The sequence below is a fragment of the Aethalodelphis obliquidens genome, unplaced genomic scaffold, assembly GCF_003676395.1.
Source record: "Aethalodelphis obliquidens isolate GAN/ISIS:26980383/991018 unplaced genomic scaffold, ASM367639v1 scaffold11, whole genome shotgun sequence".
In the NCBI taxonomy this organism is placed as follows: domain Eukaryota; kingdom Metazoa; phylum Chordata; class Mammalia; order Artiodactyla; family Delphinidae; genus Aethalodelphis; species Aethalodelphis obliquidens.
Genome location: NW_020837955.1, coordinates 26,849,075 through 26,873,266, shown reverse-complemented (window position 1 = coordinate 26,873,266; position 24,192 = coordinate 26,849,075). Strand labels below are relative to the sequence as shown.

At 39.3% G+C, this 24,192-nt stretch overlaps 1 protein-coding gene across 5 annotated transcripts in view; it reads right to left on the bottom strand.

The window, feature by feature from the left end:
* SHOC2 (SHOC2 leucine rich repeat scaffold protein) overlaps nt 1-24,192 on the bottom strand; it is a 112,327-nt gene that overhangs the window by 62,425 nt on the left and 25,710 nt on the right. For 3 of the 5 annotated variants that reach the window (XM_027112564.1, XM_027112569.1, XM_027112568.1), the window contains exon 1: nt 8,614-8,665. The exons of the other annotated variants lie outside the window; for them this stretch is intronic. The gene's annotated coding sequence lies outside the window, so the exon portion shown is untranslated. Of the gene's footprint in view, nt 1-8,613; nt 8,666-24,192 lie in introns of those variants that run through there. 5 annotated transcript variants of the gene reach the window in all.

The window sequence follows — 24,192 nt, the reverse complement described above, 5'->3', positions numbered from 1 at the left end:
AAGCAAGGTGAAGAGGTCATCTATGCAGAGTGGTCTGACAGGGGGAGTCAAAGTCTGGGTGAGGTGGGGGGTGGAGGTTTGGGAGGACTTCCAAACATGGAGGCCTGTCAGCACAGGATGTCAAAGCCAAGTGGAGGTGACATCAGAGAAAACAGTACAGTAAGTAACTCTGAAAATTCTCTCCTCCATAAAAACAGCAAGAAAAATGACAAAAACAGTTGGAATAAACTCTATCAGAACTCTCAAAATTCGCCAAGAGCTTGTACCCAGGATGCATTTACAAAAAGGAAGAAAGGATCTCAGTAAGAACAACAAGCTTTGTGACATTTTAACTTGCCCTAGCCCCTTCCCCTGCTCTCCAAATCCATGACAGCCTTGAAAAATTACAGTCCACATTCCCAGCTCAGCTTAGCAGACACCAGACGGAACAGAACAAAGCTGGAGCTCATTCAAAGCTTCATTCACCAACAGCCCCTCCGAATTATCACTATTTGACCTGTCTGGTGGCTCCTGGAAAGACCCCATTTGCAACACTATCTGTATTTGACTTAACTCAGAACTTACTCAGTGCAAAAGACCTTTTCCCCAAGAGGACGTTTGTTGAAAACAATTACAGGTGAGTATTTTATCCTCACAGTTGCTTAAGGCAGTGAACAACAGTTGGGGCAAACAGACTAATCAAAAAGATTGAAAGGAATATCTCAGAATGAGATATCATAGGAACTCTGAAAAGCTCCCACGTTCCTGGGAATCTAGAAGCTTATGTACACACTTAATGCTATGTGCATGGCTAGAGCTGTGTGTACACTCAGCAAGACCTGAGAAGGCCCTAAGGTATCACTTTTGACAAACTAACTTTGGAGCTGTGTACAAGCAGAAAGCAACAGCTAAGGCAGTTAACTGCCTGGATGAGAGCTGAAGGTATGCCCTAATACACACAGAGGTCTTTGGCAAAGACTGGGAGATTTACTGGTTGCAGGCATTTAAAGAAATCTCTGCCCAATCATTAGCCAACCACTAAGCTAACCAAATAGTGACTTCACTGGCCACATGAAACAGAATTAGTTCACAAAGTTACTACACCAACAGCAACCACAATAAGCAGGAACAATAAACACCCCAGAAAGGGGGCAAAATCTAATTTCCATAATTGCCACATTTTGTTATTTAAAGTGTCCGTTATTTGGACATTTTTATGCTATCTAAGATGCTCACGTTATTTAAATGTACATTTAGTATTTTAAATGTCCATAGTTTTTCAATAAAAAATTACAAGATAGGCAAAGAAATAAGAAAGAATGGCCCAAACACAGGAAGAAAAGCAAACAACAGAAACTGTCCCTAAGGAAATTCAGATGTTGGACTTACTAGACAATGACTTTAAGCCAGCTATTTTAAATATGAGCTAAAATAAAACATGTCTATAGAACTAAAAGAAGGCAAGAGAAAAATGTCTCACCAAACAGAAAATGTGAATAAAGAGAAAAAAAGTTACTAAAAATATTAAATTCTAGGGCTTCCCTGGTGGCGCAGTGGTTGAGAGTCCACCTGCCGATGCAGGGGACATGGGTTCGTGCCCCGGTCCGGGAAGATCCCACATGCCGCAGAGTGGCTGGGCCCGTGAGCCATGGCCACTGAGCCTGCGCGTCCGGAGCCTGTGCTCCTCAGCAGGAGAGGCCACAATAGTGAGAGGCCTGCGTACTGCAAAAAAACACACAAAAAAACAAAAAAACAAAAAATAAAATTCTAGAGTTCAAAGTACAATAACTTTGAACTCTAGAAATGAAAAATTCTCTAGAAAGGTTCAACAGCTGATATAAGCAAGCAGAAGAAACAATGAACTCAAAATAGGTCAACTGATATTATCCATTGAGGAACAGAAAGAAAAGAGACAGAAGAAATAGAAAGAAAAAAGAATGAAGAAAAATACACAGAGCATCAGAGATCTGCACACACCATCAAGTGAACATTTTAAATAACAATACACATAAATAGAGTCCTGGAAGGAGACGAGAGAAGGTGGCAGAAATACTGGAAGAAGTAAGGGCCAAAAATTTCCTTCCAAGTTTTGAAGAAAAACATTAATCTACACCTCCAAGAAGCTGAACAATTTTTAATGATAATAAACCCAAAGAGATCTACACATAGGCACATCCTTACCAACTGCTAAATGACAAAGACAAAAAAAATAAATCTTGAAAGCAGCAAGAGAAGCAACTCATCATGTATGAGACATAAGAAGATTAACAGTCACTTCCACAAGTCATTTCTTTTCAGAAAATATGGAGGCCAAAGGCAGTGGGAAGACATACTCAAAGTTCTGAAAGGAAAACCAAATAAACAAAAAATGTCAAGAATTCTATATGCAGCAAAACTACCCTTCAATAAAGGTAAAATTAAAACATTCCCAGATAAGCAAAAACTAAAAGAATTTGTTGCAGACCTGCCCTACAAGAAGTGCTAATGTGAGTCCTTCAGGCTGAAATGGAAGGGCACTAGACAATAACTCGAATACAAATAAAGAAAGAGCACTGGCAAAAGTAACTACAAAAATAAATATAAAAGACACTATAAATGTATTTCTTGCCCATAGCTTTTTTCTCCTATCCAATTTAAGAGAACTGCACAAAGCAGTAATTATAAATGTGTTGATGGGCACACAATGTACGAAGATGTAATTCTGTATGACAGTAACAGCAAAAGGTGGGGGGGGAGTGGAGCTAGCTATATAGGCACAATGTTTAAGTAGACTGTTGAAATTAACGTGGTTTAATCCAAACTAGATTCTTATGACTTAATATGTTAATTGTAGGACAGCCACTAAAAAATGACAAAAGAATTTTAAAAGTACTCTAAAAAATATCTAACACAGAAGAAGACAGTGATGGAGGAAAAGAGAAACAAAAAACATGTGACACACAGAAAACAAAGTAGCAGGGTGCAAATTCTACCTTATCAATAACTAAATGTAAATAGATAATATTAAACCCTCAATTTAAAAGCCATTAGTTCGTAGAATGGATTAAAAAAAAAGTGATCCAACTGTATGCTGTCTACAAGGGATAACAGTTTAGATTAAAACACATGAATAGATTGAAAGTAAAATGATGAAAAAAGGTATACCACACCAATACTAACCAGACAAAACAGACTTTAAGACAAAAATTATTACTAAAGACAAGGGACATTTTATAACAATAGAAGGGTAAATCCATTAAGCAGATAAAACAATTACAAACACATATGCACCTAACAGAGCATCAAAATATATTAAATGAAAACTCACAGAATTGAAGGGAAAAAACAGATGATTCAACAATAATAGTGACTTCAATACCCTACTTTCAATACTGGGTAGAACAACTAGACATATCAACAAGGAAATAGACGACCTGAACAACACTATAAGCCAACTAGGCCTAAGAGACATTTATCAATACTCCACCAAACAACAGCAGAATATTCACACTCTTCTCAAGTGAACAGAAAACATTCTCTAGGACAAGCTATATTTTGGAACATAAAACTTTAAGTTTCTGTAAGTAAAATGGAAAATACATTCTCCAACCACAAAGTAATAAAATTAAAAATCAACAAAAGAAAGAAATCTGAAAAATTCACAAATATGTAGAAATTAAAAACCACATTCCTAAAACAATCTATGAAGAAACCACAAAGGGAATTAGAATCCCAAGCAGATGAGAAGAGTGTCCACACAAGAGGGTGTCCAATTCCCTAGCAAAGGAAGTCAGAGCCCCTGTAAGCCAAGGAAGGTGTTACTAGAAGTGGCCTGATGTGGACTATCAAACCTGAGCCAGATAAGGAGAATACATAGCTCTGCAGACCCAGGTATTTGGCAGACATTTTCTTAAAAATGAAGCAAGTGAGCCCATCACTTCACATAAAACAACTGAGAATATTTGTTGCCAATGACAAAATTAGAGTTAAAACAAAAATCAGAACTTTGGAAAACACGTATCTTCTTATCATGAGCTTGAAAAGCTACTCAGTATTTAAAGACTTTTCTTTCTTTTTTTTTTTTTGTGGTACACGGGCCTCTCACTGTTGTGGCCTCTCCCATTGCGGAGCACAGGCTCCGGACGCGCAGGCTCAGCGGCCATGGCTCACGGGCCCAGCCGCTCCGTGGCATGTGGGATCTTCCCGGACCGGGGCACAAACCCGCGTCCCCTGCATCGGCAGGCGGACTCTCAACCACTGCGCCACCAGGGAAGCCCTTTGAAGACTTTTCTGATGAGATCAGTGGCATTATTAACAAATGTGGATGTTTAAAATATTGTACTATAAAGTGTGCCAACATTTAGGAAATCTACATAACTCAATAAAACAGTATTTTCCAGTTGACTAATTTATGATGATTCGAAAATCACAAATGGGTAACAGAGCCACTCAAATTACAAGACAAATGAATGAGCCATATTGTAATGGAATGAAAAGTCCACAGGTTGGCACTGGAAAAGCTGAACATCCATAGGCCAAAAGGAAAAGAAAAGAGGAGAGGAGAGAGAGGACAGGAGAGGAGGAGGAGGAGGGAGGGAGGGGGGAGGGAGGAAGGAGAAAAATAAAAAAAGAACCTCAATCTAAATCTCACACTGTACAAAAATTAATTCAATTAATTTAAAATTAATTAAATAAAAGCTAACTCAAAATTATGATATTTTTAGATATAAAATGTAAACCTATAAAACTTGGAGAAGTAAAGAAATGAGAAAATCTTTGGGACCTAGAGCCAGGTGAAGATCTCACAGGCATGACACCAAAAGTACAACCCATAAAAGAAAAAGATTGATAAACTGAACTTCATTAAAAATTTAAAATTTTGCACTGCAAAAGACCCTGTTAAGAGGATGGAAAGACAAGCTATGGGAGAAAATATGTGAAAACCTCATATTCAACAAAGGTCTTACATCTAAACACATAAAGAACTCTCAAAACTCAACATTAAAAAAACAACCCAACTGGAAAATGGGCAAAAGAGAGGTGTAAACATTTCACCAAAGAGCAGATACATATGGCAAATAGCACAAGTAAGGTGTTCAACATCATTAGCTATTAGGGAAATGAAAATTAAAACCACAATGAAATATTACTACACTCTGTCAGAGCACCTTAAATAAATAAAAAATAGTAATAACATTAAATGCGGACAAGAATGCAGAGAAGCCAAATATCTTATATACTGCTGGTGGGAAGGTAAAACAGAGGTGAATACAAAAATTCTGAAAAAATAGTTTAGTGATTACTTATAACTAATTAGTTATAACGTATAACTAATATGTATATGGTACATATACCTACCATATAATCCAGCATTTCACTCTTCGGCATTTACCTCAGAAAAATGAAAACTTGTGCTCACACAAAAAACCTGTACACTGGGACTTCCCTGGCGGTCCAGTGATTAAGACTCTGCACTCCCCAGTGTTTAAGAATCTGCCGGCCAATGCAGGGGACATGGGTTCGAGCCCTGGTCTGGAAAGATCCCACATGCCACAGAAGCAACTAAGCCCATGCGCCACAACTACTGAGCCCGCGCGCCTAGAGCCCATGCTCAACAAGAAAAGCCACCGCAATGAGAAGCCCGTGCACCTCAGTGAAGCGTAGCCCCAGCTCACCGCAACTAGAGCAAGCCCACACGCAGCAACAAAGACCAAATGCAACCAAAATTATAAATAAATAAATACTCCGCGCTCCCAATGCAGGGGGCCTGGGTTCAATCTCTGGTCAGGGAACTAGATCCCACGTGCCGCAACTAAAAGATCCCACGTGCCGCAACTAAAAGATCCCACATGCCACAACTAAACATCTCACGTGCTGCAACTAAAGATTCCACATGCCGCAACTAAATATCTTGCATGCCGCAACTAAAGATCCTGCACGCAGCAATGAAGATCCTGCACAGAGCAACGAAGAACCGGCGTGCTACAACTAAGACCCTGCACAGCCAAATAAATAAATAATATATTTTTTAAAAAACCCTGTACACCAATGTTCATATCATTTATTTGTAATCCCCCCACCCACCCAAAAAAGGAATCAATCCAAAAGTCCTTTGGTGAGTGAATGGTTAAACTCTGGTACATTCACACAAGGTAACACTACTCAGCAAAAAAAGGAATGAGCTACTGATATATGCAACAACCTGGCTGGATCTCAAGGCTATTAAGTTTAATGAAAAGGTCAATCTGAAAAGTTTACATACTTTATAATTCAATTTATGCAACATTTTTTGAACTGATGAAACTATACAGATGGAGAATGGAACAGGAATTTTCAGGGGATAAGGACAAGGTAGGGAGGGAGAGTTCCTTTGAGGTGATGAAACCATTCCATATCTTAACTGTGAACCTATACATGGGATAAAAACATGCAGAATCATAGACACACACAAAAACACCTAAAAAAAGGCAAAAAACAGAATATGGTCTTATAGTCCCGTATAGTATCAATGTCAATCTCCTGGTTTTCATACTGTACTCCAATTATATAAGATGCTAACATTAAGGGATGCTAAGTGAAGTGTTATTTTTGCAACTTCCTATGAGTCTATCATTATTTCTAAATAAAAAGTTAGGGGGAAAAAGTTCATTAATATAGGTTTAAATTCTACATTGCAGTTAATCTTCAAGAAGTTATTTATCACTGCCATTTTAAACTAGTTATCATTGAATATCTTCAATTATCTGAAAAGGATATTAAAATATTCCAACTACATATATGTTTGAGGACTGATTTTCTTCATATTCTTCAGCCAAAATAACATATTGCAACTGATTGAAACAATTATGAGAATTCAGCCATTATCTGTTAAGGAAGACATTAAGGAAATTTGCAAAAAATGTGAAACAAATCCACCTGTTTTGAAAAGTAGTTATTTTTCATAGAAGTTTTTATTTATATTACATGTAATATGTCTTTTAAAAATTAATTTTTAAATTCCTTAATTTTAATTTCTAATATAGTAAATATGAGTAAATATAACCGTTATATAAATAAGTTCTAAAGTTCCAAATAATTTTTTAAGACTGTAAAGTTGTTCTTAGGCCAAAAGGATAGAGAACTGCTGCTAAAATACTCAGGGATGATGGAGCATCAGATGAACACCTTACTCTCAATTAATTTGGGAAAAAACAGGTTATTTTACTGAACTCCAAACTTCTAAGTTTGTGAACATTTAACAACTTTTAAAATGTTAATTAGAAATAATAGAAACAAAAGAACATGCTACAGACTAGGAACAGATCTTTGTAACTCATTTCTAAAAAAGGATTTGAGTCTAGAAAACATAAAAAACTTAGCAGATTTCTAAGAAAAGGCAAATACTGCACTAAGAAGTGGGCAGGCAATTCACAGGAGATATTTAAAAGTCCATTAAATACTCAATAGCACTAATAATTAGAGAAATATGAAAAGCTGTAACTGCCATCAGGTTAGCAGGTGAAAAAGTCTGCTAAAACCAACATGGGAGAAAGTGGAGCTGTGAGAACTCACACTCTGCTGGTAAAAGTATCAATTGTCAAAATGACTTTGGAGAGTAACATGGCAAAAATTTGATGAATTAGAAAATGTCCAGGTAAACCCATTTGATCTATCAATTCTACTTCTAGGTATTTACAGTATGAAAACTTCTGTATTTGCACAAGGAGCCACTGCGGCAAGGTTATACTACCCAATGGAAAAATAAATCACTACACCTAAAGGAAGCAACAGAAACAGATCTCAGAAGAGATGGTAAACAATAAAAACAAGACAAAAAACCAGAAAATTCCTTCCAGAATTAGCTCAAGATAGCAGAGTAGAAGGATGTGCACTCACCCTTTTTTATGAGAACACCAGAATCACAACTAACTGTTGAACAACCATCCACAGAAAAAAATGCTAGAACCTACCAAAAAAGATACCCTACATCCAAAGACAAAGAATAAGCCACGACAAGACAGTAGGAGGGGTGCAACTGCGATGAAATCAAATCCCATACCCATGGGTGGGCAACCCACAAACTGGAAAACAATTATTCTACAGAAGTTCTCCCACTGGACTGAAAGATCTGAGCCCCATGTCAGGCTTCCCAGTTGCCTGGGGGTCTGGCAATGGGAGGAGTCCCCGCCAGAGAATCTGGCTTTGAAGACCAGCAGGATTTGATCACAGGACTTCCACAGGACTGGGGAAAACAGAAACTCCACTCCTGGAGGGCACACACAAAGTCTCGTGTGAACCAGGACCCAGGGGAAAAAAGCAGTGACCTCTTAAGAGACTGGACCAGACCTAACTGCTAGTATTGGAGGATCTCCTGCAGAGGCAGAGGGTGGTTGTGGCTCACTGTGGGGACAAAGACACTGGCAGCAGTAGTTCTGAGAAGTACTCATTGGCTTGAGACCCTCACCTCCCGGAGGCCACCATGAGCCCCACCAAACAGCCTGTAGGCACCAGTGCTGGGTCGCCTCAGGCCAAACAACCAACAGGGAGGGAACACAGCCACACCCATCAGCAGACAAGTGGGTTACAGTTTTACTGAGCACAGCCCTACCCACCAGAGGGACAAGACCCAGGCTCCACCCACCACCCCTTCCTCCCAGTCAGGAAGCTTGCACAAACCTCTTAGATAGCTTCATCCACCAGAGGGCACACAGCAGAAGCAAGAAGAACTACAATCCTGCAGCCTGGGGAACAAAAACCACAATTATAGAAAGTTAGACAAAATGAAACAGCAGAGGAATATGTCCCACATGAAGGAACAAGATAAAACCCCAGAAAAACAACTAAGTGAAGTGGAGACAGGCAACCTTCCAGAAAAAGAATTCAGAATAATGATAGTGAAGATGATCCAGAAGCTTGGGAAAAAGATGGAGGCAAGGATCAAGAAGATGCAAGAAATGTTTAACAAAGACCTAAAAGAACAAAAGAACAGATAAACAATACAGTAACCGAAGTGAAAAATACACTAGAAGGTATCAATAGCAGAATAACTGAGGCAGAAAAATGGATAAGTGACCTGGAAGACACAATGGTAGAAATCACTGCTGAACAGAATAAAGAAAAAACAATGAAAAGAAATGAAGAATATCTAAGAGACCTCTGGGACAACATTAAAACATACCAACATTTACATTATAAGGGTCCCAGAAGGAGAAGAGTGAGAGAAAGGACCTGAAAATATATTTGAAGACGTAACAGCTGAAAACATCTCTAATATGGGGAAGGAAACAGTCACCCAAGTCCAGGAAGCACAGACAGTACCAGGCAGGATAAACCCAAGGAGGAACATGCCAAGACACATAGTAATCTAAATGACAAAAATTAAAGACAAAATATATTAAAAGCAACAGGGGAAAACAACAAATAAGACACAAGGGAATTCCCATAAGGTTATCAGCTGATTTCTCAGCATAAACTCTGCAGGTCTGAAGGGAGTGGTACAATATATTTAAAGTGATGAAAGGGAAGAAGCTACAACCAGAATACTCTATGTAGCAAGGCTCTCATTCAGATTTGACAGAGAAATCAAAAGCTTTACAGACAAGCAAAAACTGAGAAAATTCAGCATTACCAGACCAGCTTTGCAATAAATGCTAGACGAACTTCTCTAGGCAGGAAGAGTCCAGCAACTTTAGCAAACCTTGTGCATATACAGACAGCTATATCAAAACCTCATGGAAACAGCAAACCCCAAAACTACAACAGATACACACACAAAAGGAGAAAAAGCCACCCAAACACAACACTAAAGATGGTCATCAAACCACAAGAGAAGAAAACAAAAGAGGAAAGGAAGGGGTTTCCCTGGTGGCGCAGTGGTTGAGAGTCCGCCTGCTGATGCAGAGGACATGGGTTCGCGCCCTGGTCTGGGACGATCTCACATGCCGCGGAGCAGCTGGGCCCGTGGGCCGTGGCCACTGGGCCTGCGCGTCCAGAGCCTGTGCTCCACAGCGGGAGGGGCCACAACAGTGAGGGGCCCGTGTACCGCAGAAAAAAGAGGAAAGGAAAAAAAAAGACCTACAAAAACAAACCCAAACAATTAAGAATATGGCAATAGGAACATACATATCAATAATTACCTTAAATGTAAACGAATTAAATGCTCCACCCAAAACACAAAGAATAGATACAAAAACAAGACCTGTATATATACTGTCTACAAGAGACCCACTTCAGACCTAGGGACACATACAGACTGAAAGTGAGGGGATGGAAGAAGGTACTATATGCAAATGGAAATCAAAAGAAAGCTAGAATAGCAATACTCATTTCAGACAAAATAGACTTTAAAATAAAGACTGTTAAAGAGACAAAGAAGGATACTACATAATGATCAAGAGATCAGTCCAACAACAAGATATAACAATGGTAAATATATATGCACCCAACATAGGAGCACCTCAATAAATAAGGCAAATACTAACAGCCAAAAAGGGAGAAACCAACAGTAACACAACAATAGTGGGGGACTTTAACAACCCACTTCCATCAATGGACAGATCATGCAGGCAGAAAATCAAATAAGGAAACACAGGCCTTAAACGACACATCAGACCACACGGACTTAATTGACATTTATAGAAGAGCATTCTATCCAAATGCCACAGAATACACGTTCTTCTCCTGTGCACATGGAACATTCTCCAGGACTGACCACATGCTGGGCCACAAAAAGCAAGCCTCAGTAAATTTAAGAAAATTGAAATCATATCAAGCACCTTTTCCAACCTCAATGCTATGAGATTAGAAATAAACTATAAGAAAAATATATAAAAAGCACAAACATGTGGTGGCTAAACAACATGCAACTAAACAACCGATGGATCACTGAAGAAATCAAAAAATACCTAGAGACAAATGAAAACAGAAGCACAACAATCCAAAACCTATGGGATGCAGCAAAAGCAGTTCTAAGAGGGGAGTTTATAGCAATAAAACCTTACCTCAGGAAACATGAAAAATCTCAAATTAACAACATAAACTTATACCTAAAGCAACTAGAGAAAGAACATCAAAACCTGAAGTTACTAGAAGAAATCATAAAGATCAGAGCAAAAACAAATGAAATAGAGACAAAGAAAACAATAGTAAAGATCAATGAAACTAAAAGGTGGTTCTTTGAAAAGAAAAACAAAATTGATAAACCTTTAGCCAGACTCATCAAGAATAAAAAAGGAAGAGGACTCAAATCAATAAAATTGAAAATGAATAATAAGTTACAACTGACACCACAGAAATGCAAAGGACCATAAGAGACTACTACAAGCAACTGTATGCCAATAAAATGGACAACCTGAAAGAAACAGACAACTTCTTAGAAAGGTACAATCTCCCAAGACTGAACCAGGAAGAAATAAAAAATATGAACAGACCAATCACAAGCATAGAAATTGAAAACTGTGATTTAAAAACTTCCAAAAAACGAAGTCCAGGACCTGATAGCTTCACAGGTGAATTCTATCAAACATTTAGAGGAGAGCTAACACCTATCCTTCTGAAACTGTTCCGAGGAACGAAAACTCCCAAATGCATTCTATGATGCCACCGTCACCCTGATACCAAAACCAGACAAAGATACCACATGAACAAAAAATTGTAGGCCAGTATCACTGATGAACACAGATGCAAATATCCTCAACAAAATACTAGCAATCCAAATCCAACAATATATTAAAAGGATCATACAACAAGATGAAATGGGATTTATCCCAGGGATGCAGGGATTTTTCAACATCTGCAAATCGATCAGTGTGATACACCACATGAACAAACTGAAGAATAAAAACCATATGATCATCTCAACAGATGCAGGAAAAAGCTTTTGACAAACTTTAGCACCCATTTATGATAAAAACTCTCCAGAAAGTGGGCATAGAGGGGACATACCTCAACATAATAAAGGCCATATACGACAAACCTACAGATAACATCATACTCAACAGTGAAAAGCTAAAAGCATTTCCTCTAAGATCAGGAATAAGACAAGGATGTCCACTCTCACCACTTCTATTCAACACCGTTTAGGAAATCCTAGCTACAGCAATCAGAGAAAAAAAAGGTATCCAAATTGGAAAAGCAGTTAAAACTCTCACTGTTTGCAGATGACATGATACTACACATCGAAAATCTTAAAGATGCTACCAGAAAGCTACTGGAGCTCATCAATGAATCTGGTAAAGTTGCAGGTTACAAAACTAATATACAGAAATCTGTTGCATTGCTATACACTAACAATGAAAGATCAGACAGAGTAATTCAAGAAACAATCCCATTCAGACTCTGGGAGGGCTCATGCCAAGGAGTACTTCCCAGAACTTCTGCTGCCAGTGTCCTTGTCCCCATGGTGAAACAGAGCCACCTCCCGCCTCTGCAGGAGACCCTCGAACACTAGCAGTGAATATAAATTATATTTAATAAGGAACATTAGAGACAAGGGGAAGATGGCGGAAGAGTAAGATGCAGAGATCACCTTCCTCCCCACAAATACACCAGAAATACATCTACACGTGGAACAACTCCTACAGAACACCTACTGAACGCTGGCAGGAGACCTCAGACCTCCCAAAAGGCAAGAAACTCCCCATGTACCTGGCTAGGGCAAAAGAAAAAAGAATAAACAGAGACAAATGGATAGGGATGGGACCAGCACCAGTGGGAGGGAGCTGTGAAGGAGGAAAGGTTTCCACACACTAGGAAGCCCCTTTGCGGGCGGAGACTGCGAGTGGCGGAGGGGGAAGCTTTGGAGCCGCGGAAGAGAACACAGCAACAGGGGTGCGGAGGACAAAGCGGAGAGATTCTCGCACAGAGGATCGGTGCCGACCGGCACTCACCAGCCTGAGAGGCTTGTCTGCTCACCTGCCGGGGCGGGCGGGGCTGGGAGCTGAGGCTCGGGCTTTGGGGTCCAAGCGCAGGGAGAGGACTGAAGTTGGTGGTGTGAACACAGCCTACAGGGGGTTAGTGCACCGTGGCTGGACGGGAGGCAGTCTGGGAAAAGGTCTGGACCCGCCGAAGAGGCAAGAGATTTTTTCTTCCCTCTTTGTTTCCTGGTGCGTGAGAGGGGACTGGGAGCGCTGCTTAAAGGAGCTCCAGAGACGGGAGCGAGCCGCGGCTATCAGCGCGGACCCCAGAGACAGGCATGAGACGCTAAGGCTGCTGCTGCTGCCACCACCAAGAAGCCTGGGTGCAAGCACAGGTCACTATCCACACCCCCCTTCTGAGGAGCCGCCACTGCCAGGGTCCCGGGATCCAGGGACAACTTCACCGGGAGAACACACGGCGTGCCTCAGGCTGGTGCAACATCATGCTGGCCTCTGCTGCCGCAGGCTCGCCCCGCACTCCGTGCCACTCCCTCCCCGCCACTGGCCTGAGTGAGCCAGAGTCCCCGAAGCAGCTGCTCCTTTAACCCCGTCCTGTCTGAGCGAAGAACAGACGTCCTCCGGCGACCTACACGCAGAGGCGGGGCCAAATCCAAAGCTGAGCCCCTGGGAGCTGTGAGAACAAAGAAGAGAAAGGGAAATCTCTCCCAGCAGCCTCAGAAGCAGCGGATTAAAGCTCCACAATCAACTTGATGTACCCTGCATCTGTGGAATACATGAATAGACAACGAATCATCCCAAATTGAGGAGGTGGACTTTGAGAACAAGATTTAAGATTTTTTTCCCCTTTTCCTCTTTTTGTGAGTGTGTATGTGTGTGCTTCTGTGTGAGATTTTGTCTGTATAGCTTTGCTTCCACCATTTGTTCTAGGGTTCTATCCGTCCGTTTTTTTTTTCTTTTTTAAATTTTTTTCTTAATAATTATTTTTTATTTTAATAACTTCATTATATTTTTTCTTACTGTATTTTATTTTACTTTATCTTCTTTCTTTTTTTCCTTCCTTTCCTCCTTCCTCCCTCCCTCCCTCCTTCTTTCCTTCCTTCCTTTCTTTCTTTCTACTAATTCTTTCTTTCTACTTTTTCTCCCTTTTATTCTGAGCCATGTGGATGAAAGGCTCTTGGTGCTGCAGCCAGGAGTCAGTGCTGTGCCTCTGAAGTGGGAGAGCCAACTTCAGGACATTGGTCCACAAGAGACCTCCCAGCTGCACATAATATCAAAGGGTGAAAATCTCCCAGAGATCTCCATCTCAACACCAGCACCCAGCTTCACTCAACGACCAGCAAGCTACAGTGCTGGACACCCTATGCCAAACAACTAGCAAGACAGGAGCACAACCCCACCCATTAGCAGAAAGGCTGCCTAAAATCATAAGTCCACAGACACCCCAAAACACACCACCAGACGTGGACCTGCCCACCAGAAAGACAAGAGCCAGCGTCATCCACCAGAACACAGGCACTAGTCCCCTCCACCCGGAAGCCTACACAACCCACAGAACCAACCTTAGCCACTGGCGACAGACACCAAACACAACAGGAACTACGAACCTGCAGCCTGCAAAAAGGAGACCCCAAATACAGTAAGATAAGCAAAATGAGAAGACAGAAAAACACACAGCAGATGAAGGAGCAAGATAAAAACCCACCAAACCTAACAAATGAAGAGGAAATAGCCAGTCTATCTAAAAAAGAATTCAGAATAATGATAGTAAAGATGATCCAATCTTGGAAATAGAATAGACAAAATGCAAGAAACATTTAACAAGGACCTGGAAGAACTAAAGAGGAAACAAACAAGGATGAACAACACAATAAATGAAATTAAAAATACTCTAGATGGGATCAATAGCAGAATAACTGAGGCAGAAAAACGAGTAAGTGACCTGGAAGATAAAATAGTGGAAATAACTACTGCAGAGCAGAATAAAGAAAAAAGAATGAAAAGAACTGAGGACAGTCTCAGAGACCTCTGGGACAACATTAAACGCACCAACGTTCGAATTATAGGGGTTCCAGAAGAAGAAGAGAAAAAGAAAGGGACTGAGAAAATATTTGAAGAGGGTATAGTTGAAAACTTCCCTAATACGGGAAAGGAAATAGTTAATCAAGTCCAGGAAGCACAGAGAGTCCCATACAGGATAAACCCAAGGAGAAATATGCCAAGACACATATTAGTCAAACTGTCAAAAATTAAATACAAAGAAAACATATTAAAAGCAGCAAGGGAAAAACAACAAATAACACACAAGGGAATCCCCATAAGGTTAACAGCTGATCTTTCAGCAGAACCTCTGCAAGCCAGAAGGGAGTGGCAGGACATACTTAACGTAATGAAGGAGAAAAACCTGCAACCAAGATTACTCTACCCAGCAAGAATCTCATTCAGATTTGATGGAGAAATTAAAAGCTTTACAGACAAGCAAAAGCTGAGAGAGTTCAGCACCACCAAACCAGCTTTACAACAAATGCTAAAGGAACTTCTCTAGGCAAGAAACACAAGAGAAGGAAAAGACCTGCAATAACGAACCCAAAACAATTAAGAAAATGGTAATAGGAACATATATATCGATAATTACCTTAAATGCAAATGGACTAAATGCTCCCACCAAAAGACACAGAATGGCTGAATGGATACAAAAACAAGACCCATATATATGCTGTCTACAAGAGACCCACTTCGGACCCAGAGACACATACAGACTGAAAGTAAGGGGATGGAAAAAGATTTTCCATGCAAATGAAAACCAAAAGAAAGCTGGAGTAGCAATTCTCATATCACACAAAATAGACTTTAAAATAAAGACTATTAGAAGAGACAAAGGACACTACATAATGATCAAGGGATCGATCCAAGAAGAAGATATAACAATTGTAAATATTTATGCACCCAACATAGGAGCACCTCAATACATAAGGCAAATACTGACAGCCATAAAAGGGGAAATCGACAGTAACACATTCATAGTAGGGGACTTTAACACCCCACTTTCACCAATGGACAGATCATCCAAAATGAAAATAAATAAGGAAACACAAGCTTTAAATGATACATTAAACGAGATGGAGTTAATTGATATTTATAGGACATTCCATCCAAAAACAACAGAATACACATTTTTCTCAAGTGCTCATGGAACATTCTCCAGGATAGATCATATCTTGGGTCACAAATCAAGCCTTGATAAATTTAAGAAAATTGAAATTGTATCAAATATATTTTCCAACCACAACGCTATGAGACTAGATATTAATTACAGGACAAGATCTGTAAAATATACAAACACATGGAGGCTAAACAATACACTACTTAATAACGAAGTGATCACTGAAGAAATCAAAGAGGAAATTTAAAAATACCTAGAAACAAATGACAATGGAGACACGACAACCCAAAATCTATGGGATGCAGCAAAAGCAGTTCTAAGAGGGAAGTTTACAGCAATACAATCCTACCTTAAGAAACAGGAAACATCTCGAATAAACAACCTAACCTTGCACCTAAAGCAATTAGAGAAAGAAGGACAAAAAAACCCCAAAGTTAGCAGAAGGAAAGAAATCATAAAAATCAGATCAGAAATAAATGAAAAAGAAATGAAGGAAACAATAGCAAAGATCAATAAAACTAAAAGCTGGTTCTTTGAGAAGAAAAACAAAATTGATAAACCATTAGCCAGACTCATCAAGAAAAAAAGGGAGAAGACTCAAATCAATAGAATTAGAAATGAAAAAGGAGAAGTAACACCTGACACTGCAGAAATACAAAAGATCATGAGAGATTACTACAAGCAACTCTATGCCAATAAAATGGACAACCTGGAAGAAATGGACAAATTCTTAGAAAGGCACAACCTGCCAAGACTGAATCAGGAAGAAATAGAAAATATGAACAGACCAATCACAAGCACTGAAATTGAAACTGTGATTAAAAATCTTCCAACAAACAAAAGCCCAGGACCAGATGGCTTCACAGGCGAAATTCTATCAAACATTTAGAGAAGAGCTAACACCTATCCTTCTCAAACTCTTCCAAAATATAGCAGAGGGAGGAACACACCCAAACTCCTTCTACGAGGCCACCATCACCTTGATACCAAAACCAGACAAGGATGTCACATAGAAAGAAAACTACAGGCGAATATCACCGATGAACACAGATGCAAAAATCCTCAACAAAATACTAGCAAACAGAATCCAACAGCACATTAAAAGGATCATACACCATGATCAAGTGGGGTTTATTCCAGGAATGCAAGGATTCTTCAATATACGAAATCAATCAATGTGATCAACCATATCAACAAATTGAAGGAGAAAAACCATATGATCATCTCAATAGATGCAGAGAAAGCTTTCGACAAAATTCAACACCCATTTATGATAAAAACCCTGCAGAAAGTAGGCATAGAGGGAACTTTCCTCAACATAATAAAGGCCATATATGACAAACCCACAGCCAACATCGTCCTCAATGGTGAAAGACTGAAAGCATTTCCACTAAGATCAGGAACAAGACAAGGTTGCCCACTCTCACCACTCTTATTCAACATAGTTTTGGAAGTTTTAGCCACAGCAATCAGAGAAGAAAAGGAAATAAAAGGAATCCAAATTGGAAAAGAACTAAAGCTGTCACTGTCTGCAGATGACATGATACTATACATAGAGAATCGTAAAGATGCTACCAGAAAACTACTAGAGCTGATCAATGAATTTGGTAAAGGAGCAGGATACAAAATTAATGCACAGATATCTCTGGCATTCCTATACACTAATGATGAAAAATCTGAAAGTGAAATCAAGAAAACACTCCCATTTACCATTGCAACAAAAAGAATAAAACATCTAGGAATAAAACTACCTAAGGAGACAAAAGACCTGTATGCAGAAAATTATAAGACACTAATAAAAGAAATTAAAGATGATACAAATAGATGGAGAGAGAAACTGTGTTCTTGGATTGGAAGAATCCACATTGAGAAAATGACTCTACTACCCAAAGCAATCTACAGATTCAATGCAATCCCTATCAAACTACCACTGGCATTTTTCACAGAAGTAGAACAAAATATTTCACAATTTGTATGGAAACACAAAAGACCCCAAACAGCCAAAGCAATCTTGAGAACGAAAAACGGAGCTGGAGGAATCAGGCTCCCTGACTTCAGACTATACTACAAAGCTACAGTAATCAAGACAGTATGGTACTGGCACAAAAACAGAAAGATAGATCAATGGAACAGGATAGAAAGCCCACAGATAAACCCACGCACATACGGTCACCTTATCTTTGATAAAGGAGGCAGAAATGTACAGTGGAGAAAGGACACCCTTTTCAATAAGTGGTGCTGGGAATCCTGGACAGGTACATGTAAAAGTATGAGATTAGATCACTCCCTAACCCCAACCACAAAAATAATCTCAAAATGGATTAAAGACCTAAATGTAAGGCCAGAAACTATCAAAGTCTTACAGAAAAAAATAGACAGAACACTCTATGACATAAATCACAGCAAGATCCTTTCTGACCCACCTCCCAGAGCAATGGAAATAAAAACAAAAATAAACAAATGGGACCTAATGAAACTTAAAAGCTTTTGCACAGCAAAGGAAACCATAAACAAGACGAAAAAATAACCCTCAGAATGGGAGAAAATATTTCCAAATGAAGCAACTGACAATGAATTAATCTCCAAAATTTATAAGCAGCTCAATAACAAAAAAACAAACAACCTAATCCAAAAATGGGCAGAAGACCTAAATAGACATTTCTCCGAAGAAGATATACAGATTGCCAACAAACACATGAAAGAATGCTCAACATCATTAATCATTAGAGAAATGCAAATGAAAACTACAATGAGATATCATCTCACACCAGTCTGAATGGGCATCATCAAAAAATCTAGAAACAATAAATGCTGGAGAGGGTGTGGAGAAAAGGGAACCCTCCTGCACTGCTGGTGGGAATGTAAATTGGTACAGCCACTATGGAGAACAGTATGGAGGTTCCTTAAAAACCTAAAAATAGGGCTTCCCTGGTGGCGCAGTGGTTGAGCGTCCACCTGCCAATGCAGGGGACATAGGTTCGTGCCCCGGTCCGGGAAGATCCCACATGCTGCGGAGCAGCTGGGCCCGTGAGCCATGGCCACTGAGCCTGCGCGTCCGGAGCCTGTGCTCTGCAACGGGAGAGGGCACACCACTGAGAGACCCGCGTACCGCAAAAAAAAAAAAAAGAAAACTAAAAATAGATCTACCATATGACCCAGCAATCCCACTACTGGGCATATACCCTGAGAATACCATAATTCAAAAATAGTCATGTACCAAAATGTTCATTCCAGCTCTGTTTACAATGGCCCGGAGATGGAAACAACCTAAGTGTCCATCATCAGATGAATGGATAAAGAAGATGTGGCACATATATACAATGCGATATTACTCAGCCATAAAAAGAAACAAAACTGAGCTATTTGTAATGAGGTGGATAGACCTAGAGTCTGTCATACAGAGTGAAGTCAGAAAGAGAAAGACAAATACTGTATACTAACACATATATATGGAATTAAAGAAAAAAAATGTCATGAAGAACCTAGGAGTAAGACAGGAATAAAGACACAGACCTACTAGAGAATGGACTTGAGGATATGGGGAGGGGGAAGGGTAAGCTGGGACAAAGCGAGAGAGAGGCATGGACATATATAGACTACCAAACGTAAGGTAGATAGCTAGTAGGAAGCAGCCGCAAAGCACAGGGAGATCAGCTCGGTGCTTTGTGACCGCCTGGAGGGGTGGGATAGGGAGGATGGGAGGGAGGGAGATGCAAGAGGGAAGAGATATAGGAATATATGTATACGTACAACTGATTCACTTTGTTATAAAGCAGAAACTAATACACCATTGTAAAGCAATTATACTACAATAAAGATGGGAAAAAAAAAAAAGAAACACTCCCATTTACCATCACATCAAAAAGAATAAAAAACCTAGGAATAAACTACCTAAGGAGACCAAAGACCTGTACTCCAAAAACTGTAAGATGCTGGTGTAAGAAATCAAAGATGACACAGATGGAAAGATATACAATGTTCTTGGACTGGAAGAGTCAGTATTGTCAAAATGACTATACTACAGAAGGTAATCTGCAGATTCAATGAAATCCCTATCAAATGCCATTGGCATTTTTCATAGAAGTAGAACAAAAAAATCTTAAAATTTGTATGGAGACACAAAAGACCTAGAACAGCCAAAGCAATCTTGAAAACGAAAAACAGAGCTGGAGGAATCAGGCTCCCTGACTTCAGACAATACTACAAGGCTATAGTCATCAAAACAGTATGGTACTGGCACAAAAACAGAAATATAGATCACTGGAACAGGATAGAAAGCCCACAGATAAACCCACGCACCTATGGTCAATTAATCTATGACAAAGGAGACAGGACTGTACAATGTGTAAAGACAATCTCTTCAACAAATGTGCTGGGAAAACTGGACAGCTATGTGTAAAAAAATGAAATTAGAAAAATTTTTAACACCATACACAAAAATAAGCTCAAAATGGATTAAAGACCTAAATGTGAGGCTGAACACCATAAAACTCTTAGAGGAAAACACAGGCAGAACACTATCTGACATAAATTGCAGCAATATCTTTTTCGATCCATTTCCCAGAGTAATGGAAATAAAAACAAAAAGAAACAAATGGGACCTAATTAAACTCAAAAGCTTCTACACAGCAAAGGAAACCATAAATAAAATGAAAAGACAACTCACAGAATGCGAGAAAATATTTGCAAATGATGTGATGGACGATGGATTAGTCTCCAATATTTACAAACAGCTCGTGTGGCTTAATATCATCAAAACAAGGAATCCAATCAAAAAGTGGGTAGAAGACCTAAATAGACATTTCTCCAAAGAAGATAAACAGATGGCCAAGGGGCACATGAAAAGATGTTCAACATCGCTAATTATCAGAGAAATGCAAGTCAAAACTACATTGAGATATCACCTCACACCAGTCAGAATGGCTATTATCAAAAAATCCACAAACAGTAAATGCTGGAGAGGGTGTGGAGAGAAGGAAACCCTCCTACACTGTTGGTGGGAATGCCAATTGGTACAGCCACTATGGAGAACAGTATGGAGGTTCCTTAAAAACTAAAAACAGAGCTACTATATGATCCTGCAATCCCACTCCTGGGCATATATCCAGAGAAAAACATGGTCCAAAAGGATACATGCACCCTGATGTTCATTACAGCATTGTTTACAACAACCAAGATATGGAAACAACCTAAATGTTCACTGACAGAGGAATGGATAAAGAAAATGTAGTATATATATATACAATGGAATATTACTCAGCCATAAAAAAGAATGAAATAATGTCATTTGCAACAACCTGGATGGACCTAGAGATTATCATACTGAGTGAAGTCAGACAGACAAAGTGAAATATCGTATGATATTGCTTATACGTGGAATCTAAAAAACAGATGCAAATGAACTTATTCACAGAACAGAAACAGACTCACAGACTTAGAGAACAAACTAATGGTTACTGGGGGGAAGGGTGGGGAGAAGGGATAGTTAGGGAGTTTGGGACTGACATGTACACAGTGTTATATTTTAAATGGATAACCAACAAGGACCTACTATATACAGGGAACTCTGCTCAATATGTACTAACCTAAATGGGAAAAGAATCTGAAAAAGAATAGATACGTGTACATGCATAACTGAATCACTTCACTGTACATGTGAAACTTACACAACATTGTTAATCAACTATACTCCAATATAAAATAAAAAGTTTTTTAAAAAAAGACAAAAAAATGTAAGTTGCAGAATGGTAAAGAATGGTTCCATGTGTATAAAGTTTCAAAACATACAAATTAATGTATATGGCCTGTGATTACATACATACATACATACATACATACACAAAGGATTGAGAAACATCAAATTTGGGATGGTGGTTTCTAAGCTGTAGTTCAGGGTAAAGACAAGGTAAGATAGTACGCTAACCCAATGTTTGACAAGTGGATTTCATAGAGTCCAAAGTTATGTTTTCATTTTGAAGCAAATGCTCAAATGAACCTTGAGTTCCTCTCCTGGCTGTTTGAAAGATCTAGAAAGACATCTTCACTAGTTATTAGAAGAATATTTATTTAACAAATACAATGAGAAGTAATGTTTTATCTATCAAATTGATTAAAAAATAAAAAAGAACCATGCTGGTGAGGACACAGAGAAACTTGCACCCTCACAGACTGCTGATGGGCATACAATCCAGTAAAGACTTTCTGAAAATGTGGCGTCTTCATAATATGATTGACTTGGCACTTTTTGTTTGTTTGAAGAAAAATATAAATGTATGTGAGAGTTACACATCTGTGTAGGAACACAGAAAAAAATAAAAGAATATACTCTCAAACTGTTCATTTAAGTGCTTACTCCTCTCTCTGGAAAAAACAAAGGAGTTAGAGGTTATGAGAGAGAGATAAGAGGAAATGCCAGGGAATGAGGTAAAGAAATGGAAGTTGAGAGCAAATCATAAAGGGCCATAGCTACTGAACTAAAAGAGTTTGGACTCTATCACAAATTCTTCACCTAGGATCTTACAAGCACATGGAGGACAGTGATGAAACAGCTATGCATTCTGAGCCTGACTTATCTGGAAAGGAAGTTATGTGTCTGCATGGGCCACAGTCTAGCAGTACTGAAGGAAGACAGATCTGTCATCAAGACTTCAGCTAAGCCCTTTCCCAAAAAGCAAATCTCCACTCCCTCTGCTTTTACCTGCCCAGTCCTAATGGCGTAAGACTTGTTACCTCAGCTTAGATAGGTTGAGAAGTTTATCAACTACTATCACATGATTACCTTTGATTTCCCAAGTAACCCTCTGTGAAGCAGGCACCCCGAGAGTGTTATTCTCATTAACAGATGAGTTAACCAAGGTTTATGGAAGTTAAATCATTTGCCCAATAGCACGGTGGGAATCTGACAATAACACCACTAGAGGTAGCAGCAGTGCTAAATGCTTTTTAGCTCATATATCGTTAAGTCCTTGCAACAATTCTGAAGCACATTAAAGTCCATTTATAGATAAGGAAACTAAGGCTCAAGAGCAATCAAACAACTTGTCAAAGACCACATAGACCATAATTGGCAAGTCACAAGACTAACACAGTTCTGACTGCAAAATCCTTGTCTTAACCAATATACTATTTCAGAATACATTAAGTGGTTATACATAATCATGTAAATAAGCAGGATTAGACACATGAACCAAGGAAAATTTCTGACAAACCAAGACTTGAAAAGGTAGGACTGACTGCTTTCTATAGTCTGAAGAAATGCTGAATAAAAAAAGCCAAAACAGAAAATCTAAATATCTGTCTTTAAAAAATTATCGCCCCCCATATAGATCACACTAGTAGTTTACTTAGCAATCTGGCATTTAAAAGGTAAATGTTTTCCAATAATATATTATTATATGTCTATATGCATAATTCATATAACCTCAAGTTCAACGAGTTCAACTATTTTCTACTGGGCTTCCCTGGTGGCGCAGTGGTTAAGAATCCGCCTGCCAACGCAGGGGACACGGGTTCGAGCCCTGGTCCGGGAAGATCCCACATGCCGCGGAGCAACTAAGCCCGTGCACCACAACTAATGAGCCTGCGCTCTAGAGCCCGCAAGCCACAACTACTGAGCCCACATGCTGCAACTACTGAAGCCCGTGTGCCTAGAGCCTGTGGTCTGCAACAAGAGAAGCCACCGCAACGAGAAGCCCGCGCACCGCAACGCAGAGTAGCCCCCGCTCGCCACAACCAGAGAAAGCCCGCGCACAGCAACAGAGACCCAACACAGCCAAAATAATTAATTAAAAAAAAATTATTTATTACTGAGTGGTATCTTCTGGAAAAGTATGATAAAAGCAATATATTTTATAAATTAATTTGAATTCAGTACCTTAGAGTTTAACTCTACAACCATTTAGGCCCACTTTTCCATTAACAGAATATATAAATAAATGTTTCAATAACTGACCACTAGGAAGTGATGATGCATCTCAATTTAGAAAAGAACCTCACTCAGGCATCCTTGGCCCATGCACTAATTATTAAAAACTAGCACTGACTATTCCCTTACAGTAATATTGTCATATAATCCAGCAATCCCACTCCTGGGCATATATCCAGAGAAAACCATAATTCAAAAATTACATGTACCCCAATGTTCACTGCAGCACTATTTACAATAGCCAGGACATGGAAGCAACCTAAATGTCCATCAACAGAGGAATGGATAAAGAAGAT